This window comes from Brassica napus, assembly GCF_020379485.1.
Source record: "Brassica napus cultivar Da-Ae chromosome C3 unlocalized genomic scaffold, Da-Ae chrC03_Random_17, whole genome shotgun sequence".
NCBI classification, from domain to species: Eukaryota; Viridiplantae; Streptophyta; class Magnoliopsida; order Brassicales; family Brassicaceae; genus Brassica; species Brassica napus.
The window spans coordinates 1,399-10,895 of NW_026014185.1; the positions used below are offsets into that span (position 1 = coordinate 1,399).

Below are 9,497 nucleotides of genomic sequence, written 5' to 3' on the forward strand. Positions count from 1 at the left end.
AATTACACTAATTATAAGAATAGATTTGATTCCAACCAATTGATCTATTACTTCGGTAATTGATTTGCTTGCAGAAGAGGAAACAATAAATTTAAAATTTATACGAATATAAAGATATAGAAATTCCAACCAATTGCCTATATTTGCGTATAATTTCCGCATAATAAGCTTTAAATTGAACATTGAAAAAGATAGAGAGATTTTTTTTAATCTTTTGCCGACACAAACTTAAACAAAACGAAGAGTTAAATGTAATTTTTTTTGTTACACTTCCCGGAAAAAAACGGTTACAACATGGGCTTTCATAATATGACCTTTTAACATATTAATGTTATGGACATTTAATAATTATCTTGACGAAAAACAAAGACTACAAATAATTTATTATTAATAAAATTATGAAATTATTTACAATTTGATGACTAATTCATCATCATTTTTTATACGTTAAATTTTTCATAGAAGTTTAAAAATCATTTTATTTTATTTAAATATGTATAACTAATTTATAATCTTTTATGTCATACTAAGTCATAATATAATATTTTTTCATATTTTACATTAATAACCATTGTTTTTATATATCGTCTGTAATTCTCTAATTACGTCTATTTGTTCAATTTTTTATATGATATCGAATATTCATCGTAAATAGATGGTTTAAGATGCCAAAAAAATTATTTACTTGGTGAATATAATACATCAAATATTACGAATACATTATTTAGTTAAATAAATAACCAAAAACCAAAAATTCAAACCCGCGCTGGCGCGCGGATCAGGGTCTAGTCTATCTATTATTATAAAAGAGTGTTTACTCCCTCCTGGTGCTGCCACCTCAGCATCCAGCTAGGAAAGCCGTTTAACCAGGAGATGCCACGTGTCCCATGATTCTCGACGCAACGTATCCTTTAATCGTTGGTATGTTGGGCTTTGTTTTGTTGGTTTATTTGTGTACTTGGGCTCCGAAGATCGAAGATTTTTCTGGGCCGATGGAGTACGGGTGAAGTGATGAAACGAGGTTCGTCTTCGTCTCTCCTCTTCGTGTGGCGGCGATGTGGTGACGATTGTGTTTCTTCTCACAACCTGAAACAGTCGGTTTAATGGCTCCATGATCCATCATTCACGATCTACATTCAATGAGGTTAGCTCTCTTGCAAAGCTATGGAAATTCAAGTATTAAAAGGTTTGCATCCCTCCTCTCGAAATCATCCTATCGTATATAGATCGACGTTGATGAGCCAGTTTCCGTCGTCGACAAAGACGATCCGGCGTCTGCTACCCATTCAGTGGCCTCAGCCTCATAACGAAGAGATTTGTCTTGCCATGGAAGAAGCTGAGTTCGAAGAAAAGGTATATCTTCTCTTCTCTGTATTCTTTCATTGGAGTTTTTGCATATCACTTGAATGTAATTTGCCAAAATCAAATATTTAATCATGTATGATGAAATCTGTGTGATAATCATGAATGATACATTCTTGGTTTTGATTCCCGATTTAACTTTTTCCCGCTACCAACAAGAGAGAAGAGAAGAGAAGAGAAAGTTTACGCAGAAAGAAACTGAGAGTTATCGAAGAAGGAGATGGCGATGGAATAGAAATAGCAACACCGGCTCCTGCACCGATCACATCCCCAAAGATAAACATCACCCTCTCGCCAGCAAAGACGGAGACTCACAAGAAGAACATGATTCAAGTCTCCAACACGAAGAAACCATTGTTCTTCGACGTTAATCTCGCCAAGGTATTGTTATTTTAAAATCTCTTTGATGGGAACGAAAATTCCACACCGGATCTAGGTTTTTAAGCATCTACTTCTTATGTTTCGTTTGTGGAAGCGTGAGATCGGCTTGGTTGATTTAGTTTTGATTCCTGAACGATCTCTAGCCTTTATATGTCCACCAAAGTGTTTGTTTGTATTCCAAATAGAGCAATTTGAAAAAGTTTCTGAATCAATTTTGTGTGATATGCATTGCGTTTGATGCAGAGGTACATTCAGCAACACAATGAGGTCGAGCTCTCTGCACTCTGAATGGGTATACACCACATTTTCATCATAACTTAAAATCTTATCGAAAAAGCATGGACTGGTCTCTCTCTTCTTTGTGTATTTTACTTTTAACTGTTTTAATTTGCACACAACAATAATGATGGTGGTAACAATCTCTGAGAACTTGAAGAACACTGGATTGACTACAGATAAGAGTAAGTTCTTTTTTTCATGATGATAGAAAAGCTTTCAATCTAATTCAAGACTGCTTTTTTATTATTATTATTGTTCAGAAGTGTTGACATCCACTGTGGGAATGAAAGATGAGGCCAAAGGAAAGATGGTTCAGAAAGCAAAGGCAAGTTTCACTACTTTAGCATCATCCTCCCATTTGTGTAACATTTTGACTTCTTATTTTTACATTATGTTTTACGCAGATTGAGATTGTGCTGGGGAAATCAGACAAGTTTGACTCTTTGGTGCCACCTGTGACCAATGGCAAGACTCCTTAGGAAGTAGCTAATGCAAAGACGGAGGCGGCTGCTGTTGAATCACAAGAAGCCGCAGCCACCGACGCCTAGGGACTGATAAGAAACACCACATAAGAATGATTGTTCTATGTTTTTTTTTAAATGTCTTTTTTTTTTTTTTTTTGACAAATCGAACATAATATTTAGATATGTATGTAATAAGTAAAATGATGATTGAAAAAAAAGTTCTGGGTTTTGAAATTGACGTCGGTTTAGTCCATGTGTGATGGCGTATTGGGTGAATTTTGCTGATGAATTGAGAGATTATAATTGAGTAATCTTTGTGTTTCCATTCAAATTTGATGAAGGTGGTTTTGTTGGTAACTGACAAATCAAAATGGTTTAAGGCAGAACGTTTCACATGACTATAAGCCTTATTGTATCTGTTCACTGTTTGTTTTTGTGAATGCCAAAGTAAGTCTTGAGTAAACTCCTGTTGTGTCTTCGTTTTGGTGCAGTGCAACGAGATCAGAAAGATGTGTCATAAGCTTACCCATGATTGGAAAACCAGTAGTTGACAACCATCAAGAAGAAGACGATAATGAAGCAGATGACGCTGATGATGCAGACAATGCAGAGGACTCAGATGAAGAAGAATTCAAGCAAGAAACCAGTAATAATCTTCATAACATACAAAAAAAATTTTTTTACTGCTATTAGCTTTGATTTGGAGAATACACATTTCTTCTAAAATCTTTATGTGCCGAAACGAGTGTGATTTTGGAAGATTAGTTTTCCTTTTGCTATGAACAAGTTCAAATGTTTAATTATGGATTATTTTATCTTTGTTTCATGATGTTCATTTTTATATTAAACTTGACCGGTCTAGATAAGTAGCTTCGATACATTTATAGAATATAAATCAGTATCTGAGTAATGCCGAAAACTAAAAAAAAACCCAAGTAAACCAAATTTTAGACTAACCAAATATAAACCAAAAATATAAAATAATTAAACATAAATGGATCTTTTGCGGTTATGGATTCCCAAAATGAAAGATCTCGATATGCTCATCTAACAAATCCATACTTAGGTTACACCATTTGATAATTTGCTAACTCAAGACTTGATGCAACCAACATCAAAGAACAACGGAAGTTTGGTTAAAATATTAGTATTAGTTATATTTAAAAAAGTTCACAAAAAAAACTTTAAAAAACTACTTACAAAAACCAACTTTATAATTTTTTTCTTATGTCATATGCTTTTACACCCACAAATGAAAAAAATATTTTTTAAAATAATTTTTCAAAGTTCTCAATTATTGTTTTACAAAATATTAATCATATATTTTATTGGATAATAAATATATATAACAAATCATGTCATCACTTCATTTTGTAATCTTAAAAGCTAAAGATTTTCAAAAAAAAAATTGCTTCTTTCTTTATTGACAAACAATATTTTCTATCACAGTATATTTTATATATATTCCTCAGTTAACTACGGATGGTATTTTCAAAAACTCAACTCCCAATTTTTACTTTTTAATCATATTTGCTACTGCGAAGAAACTATCAACTATTTTAATCTCATTTGTTGGTTACCAGAAGTATTAACAAAAAAAAATATATGGATTGATTGTTACACTTCATGGTTTAAAATCAAATTAGTCAACGAAGTCACTATTCTATAAACTACTAAAATGAAAATGAACGAATAAAACAATAGACCGGTGTTGATGACCCTCATCGACTAAATTGCACTGTCAACCAAATGAACATACAAAAACGGTTACACAAGTTTTATATTTTCACAAAAACATACATCACATTCCGCGCGTAGCGCGGACCGGCCCTAGTATTTATATAATATGAATGCTTTAAATATAAATCGTACCAATGGCAATAAAAGTAATTATTCTATGTAAGAAAAGATTGTTAGAAAAATAGAATGAAAATGCATGAGAGAGTGACACATCAGCATAATGGCATGTAAGTAAATAAAGTACTAATTTAAGGTTAGTTTGTTAAACTGTTTCTCTATTAATAATTAGGGATTTGAAATAGCCAAACTACGTCAAATGTTATCAAGTGAACACTAAAGTCTATCATTTTGCCACTCGCTTGTGCATGCGGTGCTACACTTACAAAGATCGATTTAGTGGTTGTTTAGAGAAAACAAATAAAGACGTCTACAGCTCTATGATGGACCTAGGGGTGGCAGAACAACCAAACCCAACTGATGCAACTGAATCCAAACGATCCAAACCAAACTAAAATATATGTCCCAATCATTCGGTTAAAAGTTGTACCAACACAAATGGTTCAGTTTAGTTCTGATTTATACTGAAACAAACCGAAAAATCGAAGTACTTGTCTAACTAAATATATTAATAATAGTAAGAATTAAGATATTTAACTGTTTAATATAAACAGCAAAATATAATTTCGTACATTTTACATATGAATGAATAAGAATCAGATAAGTCGCAATAAAATAAAAGAATATGAATCTCATACTTTATCATCCAAAATTGAAAAAAAAAATGTAAAGCTAGCTTCGAAAATAAAAATAGAAAATTATTAGATTATCTTTTACATTTTATAGTGGTGTTTGAATTACATATAAATATGAAATTCAATAAACTTAGTATCAAATAATGATTTATTTTATGTTTTATAAATTATATTTTTATAATCCAACCAAAACAAAATATAAATCAATTCGACGACTGAACAGAACAAACACAAACAAAACCTAACAGAACAACCAAACACAAACCAAACCAAATTATTTTCAGTTGACTTCAATTAAAATTTTCTTAAATCCAGAAAACCAAACCACATTGTACTCAGTATTATAGCCTAGGAGATAAATAGTTGGGCCTAACAATTCTATTCCATCGGCCCATTAATTAAATCAAAAGAAAATCGTCGTATCCAATAAAGGTCCATTGTCACCACCACATAACGAACTTCTCTCTGATCGGCAAACATCTTCTTCTTCGACGACGACGACCACCACCGTCCCTCCGTCATGCCGGAGATCGACGCGTTATTCGATCGATCAATGTCCGCGACCTTCTCGCCGGACACGACCTCAACGATCCGACGACTCCACTATCGGCGCCGGATCTCCGTCTCCTCATAAACCGCTTAGAGTCTCACTCCCTCCGGATCAAGTCCAAAGTCCAGTCCTACCTCGTCGCCCATCACTCCGAATTCTCCGACCTTTTCTCGACCTGCCAAGACGCCGTCTCCAGGACTCGCCTGATCTCCGACGACGTCTCCGATGTCGTGGAGTTGATTTCGGACAGGCCCGTCGATGTGGAGATTCGTAAAGTGGTCGATGAGATAACGGAGAAGACCAAGGAGGTGAGGTTGAAGAGAGAGTCGCTTGAGCTTGTGAGTGCTATCGTGGGGATCTGCGAGGCGGTGGAGGAAACGAAGGTGGCTTTGAGAGGAGGTTTAGATTCGCTGCTGAGAGGGTCAGAGAGCTGAAAGGAGTGTTGAGGGTTGGTGAAGAGGAAGAAGGTGAGCCTGTGGCTTACGCTTTGCTTAGGAAAGACTGGTCTGATTGCTTTGACGAGGTGAGTTAATGGGTGTCATAAAAATTTAATCTTTCTTGTGAAACGAGAAGCAATGAGTAAATGGGTATCATAAAATCTAATCTTTTTTTTTTGTGAAATGAAGAACAATGGTTCAATGGGTGTCATAAAGTTCTAATCTTTCTTGTGAAACGAGAAGCAATGAGTTTAAAGTTGTAAGCTTTGTTTAGGAGGAAGCTTTGTTGTTGTTAGTCTTTCATCTTTGCTTTTGTCTGTCTAAGAATGTGAGGGTTTTAGAAGAACTGTGTCTATGTTTGTAGATTCAAGAGGTGCTTGCAAGATTCATGGGAAGTGCAGTGCGTTTTGAGCTGGACTCGAGTAAGCTCAGGATTAGTTATCAGCTAAGCGTTGGCGAGATTACTGGAATCGCTCTTACTACTGTTCTTGAGGCTATGGAGGTATGAATGTGATTGGACTTCTATATTGTAGCAAAAGTCATTTGTTTTCAGGCTATTTGAGTATTGACTGTTCTGGGTTTTTCTAGGTGATTGGAATGTTAGACTATGGGCTTGCGAAAGCAGCTGACTTAATCTTCAAGCATGTCATTACCCCAGCTGTAACTCATGCATCTACCTTTAACGCCGTAGAATATTCATGTAAAACCTCAGGGGATATAACCGAACAGACGTTAAAGATAGAACAATCCTCAGATCATAAGGTATCTATTTTGTGGTAAAGATGATATCTGACCATTATCCATCTCATGAATTATATATTTTTCTCTATCCTATAAGTTACGTGCTTCTTGTATTTTCTTCGTTGGTCCTTGTCTTCTGAACCTCTAACTGCTTACTTTCTTGAATGCAGACTGAAGATGTGGATGGAGAGGCAATATATTCAGGAATTCTTAAGGTTGTTAAATTCATTTGCAGTTCCTTGTGCTTTGGAAACGTTACATGGATCCATTCTTTCGGGAGATTTACATGGCCGAGGATATCAGAGCTAATTATATCTAAATTTCTTTCAAAGGTTCGTTTTTTTATAACTGGGAAACTATGATGAAATTTCTTTCTTTGAACTGCAACTATAGGTTGTTCCTTTTGGAGTCAGGTTGTCCCAGAAGACGCTTCAAAGCTTGCCGACTTTCAGAAAGTTATTGAGCGGACTTTTCAATTTGAAACAGCTCTAAAAGAATTGAGTTTCATTTCACCATCTGACTCGGAGGGGAGGCTCAGCAAATATGCTGAAAATGTTGAGGTTCATTTTGCATCCAGAAAAAGATAGAAATTCTAGCAAAAGCAAGAAGTTTGATGTTGCAGTGTAACTTTACGATTCCCAAGGTGAGCTTATCGTCTTATCTACCGCATCAACATGTTAAAGATCATGACTGTGTAATCCTTTTTTTCAGGGACTTGCTATGAGGAATGCTAGTTTTGAGTCTGGTGGTGTCGAATCTTTAGATGAAGATTCGTCCAAGCACATGGTTCGCTTACTTTTTTCATCTGAAGTGTGTATGGTGTCGGAAGCTGCTTATCAACTTATGCATTTGGTGCATAAGACTCTCGAGGTTAGCTCTTTTTGGACTTGTGAAATTCAGTATTAGCATTTTTCAGACATGGTTGGGATAATAAACTTATTTTTCCCCGCAGGATGTTTGTGTGTCTTCTGCAAGAGTTGCTTCAGAGTTTTACCACGCTGCTCGAGATTCTATACTTCTATATGAAGCTGTTGTTCCTGTCAAGGTCAGTGAAAGAGAACTTTAACGAACATCACATGAAAATCTGTCACGAATATGCGTAAAATCTTATAGTAGTTCTTCCTTGATCTCTCTGAAATGTGAAGCTAGAGAAACAACTCAATGGCATCAATCAGGCCGCTGTTCTTCTGCACAACGATTGTCTATATTTGTTTGAAGAGATACTTGGACTTGCTTTTGAGGTATGAACAGATGTGTTTTATGCAAAATGAACCGCTGTTTTAAATATTATTTCTTTGATTGATAAGCCAACGTTTTCTTCTTAAGCTGTTTTATTCTATCTCTGACTATATCATCATTTCTGTTCAAAGTATCGTGCTAGCTTCCCTAGCTCCATCAAGGAATATGCAGTATTTGCTGACGTAGCCCCAGATTTAAACTGATGGCAGAAGAAGTCTTGCAAAGACAAGTTCAGCTAGTAGTTTCGAGTTTGCAAGAGGTGAGTTTCTTTGTAAAACTAGTATTATGTAAAGAGTATTGATTCTTCATTTACATTTTTTGCATCTATCATTAGGCAGTAGACAGTGCAGATGGATTTCAGGATACTCATCAAATTAAGCAATTCGAATCTGCAAAATTTAGCATTGAGCAGGTAAATACTCTTTATTGATTTTATGTGTTCTTCTTACCTTATTTCGTATAAAGTGTCATTTTTATGAGAGATTGAAATTGTTTGATAGGTTGTGTTCAGTCTAGAGAAAGTGCATATGATATGGGAGCCAGTCTTACGGCCCAAACTTACAAACTGAGCATGTGCCTGGTTTTAGAGTCGGTCTTTCGCAGAATAACTAGAGACATTCTTCTTCTAGACGACATGGCTGCTGATGAAACTTTCCAGGTAACTGTTTCTATTTGCTAGTTTCCTTGTGCAATGTAACTTTATAACTGGCTAATAGAAGTTGTCTTGCTTATTCTCAGCTACAAAGACTGATTCACCTCATGTTTGAGAATCTGTCTTCTTTGCTCGGTTCCTTGAAGTCTGCAGACGAAACTTCTCGTCCTCTTGATGATCTCATACCATCTTTGCGTAAAACCCGGAAACTAGCAGGCATGTCTTTTTTACTATCTTTGTTTACTTCCCCTCTCAATTTTAACACTAAGCTTTGGTATATGCTCGGTGAATTTTTCGTTTATGTTTCTCATATACAGAACTATTGGATATGCCTCTTAAGTCTGTAACTTCAGCTTGGGAAAGTGGCGAGTTGTTTAGTTGCAATTTTACAAGGACAGAGGTACTATATTTTTTCATTTAAGTTGATTTGACTCATGAAGACATTTGCTATTGTTTATCAAGTGTTTTTCTTTTCTACGAGTTGTTTCATCTCTCTCTCTGAAAGCCTTTTGTGATGACAAATGTTGCAGGTACAAGATTTCATCAAAGCTATATTCGCAGATTCGCCACTGAGAAAAGAATGTTTATGGAGGATAGAAGACGTAGTCAACTAGTAGCAGGAAATGATAAATAAAAAAAACTAAAAACCCTTGTAGACCTGAGGAGAAGAAGAAGAAAGTGAGCCTTATTGGCAGAAGAGTCGTGAAGCTTGTATCATCCACACACACTCGTGTGTAAGAATATACCTGAGAGTTAAGAGATGTTTAAAAGTGGTTATGTTTAAAACAACTGATTAAAGATTGGACATAACGCAAGGTCCACGAATTTCTTTAATTGAAAAACTCAAAAATGATAATTTGAACATTTGGTCAGTAAGTTCTGTTTCTCTGTGGACAAAGG

General features: G+C 35.3%; 1 long non-coding RNA gene and 2 pseudogenes across 1 annotated transcript; all 3 read left to right on the top strand.

Moving 5' to 3' along the window:
* The first annotated feature begins 589 nt into the window (after nucleotides 1-589).
* LOC125594648 lies at nucleotides 590-1,594 on the top strand. Its single transcript, XR_007329941.1, has 3 exons — nucleotides 590-1,144; nucleotides 1,227-1,353; nucleotides 1,522-1,594. It is a non-coding gene; the product is annotated as an uncharacterized LOC125594648 (long non-coding RNA).
* A 5-nt stretch (nucleotides 1,595-1,599) lies between these two features.
* Nucleotides 1,600-2,627, top strand: LOC111211695 (annotated as a pseudogene).
* A 2,856-nt stretch (nucleotides 2,628-5,483) lies between these two features.
* On the top strand, nucleotides 5,484-9,228 carry LOC125594647 (annotated as a pseudogene).
* The last annotated feature ends 269 nt before the right edge of the window (nucleotides 9,229-9,497 follow it).